This window comes from Triticum aestivum, chromosome 3A (assembly GCF_018294505.1).
Source record: "Triticum aestivum cultivar Chinese Spring chromosome 3A, IWGSC CS RefSeq v2.1, whole genome shotgun sequence".
NCBI classification, from domain to species: Eukaryota; Viridiplantae; Streptophyta; class Magnoliopsida; order Poales; family Poaceae; genus Triticum; species Triticum aestivum.
In genome coordinates, this window is record NC_057800.1 from 700,282,106 (window position 1) to 700,284,473 (window position 2,368).

Genomic DNA, 2,368 nt, shown 5'->3' on the forward strand with positions numbered 1-2,368 from the left:
AAACTTTAAAAATTAACATCCTTCCAGGTATAGTTATGTTATTACATATACTAGTTAGGAAAATTAAAAAAATATAAATTTGAACATGTTTTACAATTTTTTTATGAAAAAGTAAAACGGCCATAACTTTTGCATACGATGTCCAAAAAACGTATAATATATCAAAATGTTAAGCACTAAAATCCGGATCCGATTTCGACGGCCATAGGCCGTTTTGCAAATTTTTAGAATCCTCACATTCTGAAAGGAAAAAATTTATCCTCGAATTTATGTTTTTTTTTTGAATTTTTGGTCAAACTACTTATTCAAGAAATATTAGTGTTACTAAATAATTATTGGTTTTAAGAATAATAGTTTCGAACTCAAACGGTGAAACGTGTGACTTCATGCTCAAGTTGAACTCCTAAGGGTTAATAGTTGACAGCTTACTATTGTCAGGAAAACAAACAAGTGCAGATTTGGAAACGAGGGAGAATAGAACTCGGAAGTGAAAGGATGGATGACCGGTCGGGAAGTTAGACGATTTGAAATGATGAGGGGTGATTAGAGATTGAAGATTAAATTAAGCAGTGATGAGGGGTGATTAGAGATTAAATTGTCAAATAATACAGAAATTTGAAAATCGGAAAAAATTTCCTTTAGTACCAACCGGGACTAAAGGTGGACCTCCAGACAGCGGCCACGTGAAGCCCCTTTAGTCCCGGTTGGTGTTACCTACCGGGACTAAAGGTGGACCTCCAGATAGCGGCCACGTGGAGCCCCTTTAGTCCCGGTTCATAAGCGAATCAGGACTAAAGATTTTGGGCTTTACTCCCGGTTCCAGAACCGGGACTAAAGGCCCGTTTTCTACTAGTGTCACTTCATTCGTGTTGCTTATTTCAAGCAGTGAAGCTGATATAAGACGGGGAATGCATCACGGCTTCCATAATGAAGTGGCGATTATTCAAGATTGAGAGCCGCCCTGATGCTCCTCACAGGTTTCTATCTGAGCGTTTCTCTGATGATTCATGGCACCCTGTATGAGTCATCGAGCAAAGATGGTTTTGACCTCCATGTTTAAATCGAACTCTCGCCGTGTGGCCATTTTACGATCGGTCTGTCCTCAGGGAAATCATCTGCTGTTGTAAGTTGTAACCTGTGTTGGTTGTGGTCGCAAGTCTCTATCTTTCTGCTTTGGCATTTCAGATTTGATGGTGTACATGGAAGATCTTGTTCAATGAGAACTGAGAAGTACATTTGTAATCTCGCGAAATAGCAATTTCTTTTACACTACCTCTTTGAATTGCAGGAACTCAACCGTTTGTGTGGATTCACTCCAGAAAGTGAGGTGGTGGGAAAAGCGATTTGTTGTCCCTGTTTCTCGAGTTCTTCGTACTCCCTCTGATAAGATGAAAGAGCATAGACTAATGTGTCGTTTCATGGCATTAGAGGGAAGACTCAGATAGAAACCTATGTGAAAAGCTATTTGTCTGAGCTCTTGAACACGTGTTCATTTTGTACTGCTACTGGAACATTTGGTTACGTATTCTTGCTTTTTACCGTTCTTAAGAGGCATCTATTATAGAGAACTCAGCTGCCGGATCGATGATTTGAATATTAATGTGTTGTTTCTTATTCCATGATTGCTATAACCATTACAGTGAGAGTCTAAACTAAGCATGTGTGGCCATATATCTGAATGGTCAGTGATCTCGACAATGATGGAGCTATAACAGCGCACATTTATTTTTGTTGTTTATTTATAACTTCCATACAATCTGAAACGATGGGCATCATCGTCAGCCCCAGATCATCCGCACTCACCATTGCCTACAAAGTTGTCAGGTCTGATGATCCCTGATTGGAAGTGTCGAGGGCCGCAAGAAGTGGCCAACTTCATCATGTTCACCTCCTATTCAACATTAATCTTTGACAGTCCAGTCGGAGGGCGAAAAACCAAGGTTTACCTGTACCCAATATCATGGTGAAATCTCTTTTAGACCCCAGGAAAAACCAAGGTTATGCTGTATATGCTTTGGCTTTCATCTGACACCTTTTGAGTGAGGTGGTGATTCTAAATTACCCAGCTGTGAGTAAATTGCAAAAAACCACCACAATTGAGGACCCTAATTCAGAAAACGACCATCATTCATTTTTTTTTCAAAAAACCACCACCATTGTGCTGACAATTTTCAGAAAACGCTGATCACTGGATTAGACACGTTTGATAAAAAATCTGACCATTGGATCCCATTGTCAGGTGCCATGTGGCCGGAACGAGTTAACGTCGCTAGTGGACATAAGTCGAAAAAAAAAGTGGTGGTCAACCTCTCCTCTGCCTCCTTGGCATTTCGGCAACCACATAGCAGCCGCACCAGATTGGCAGCCG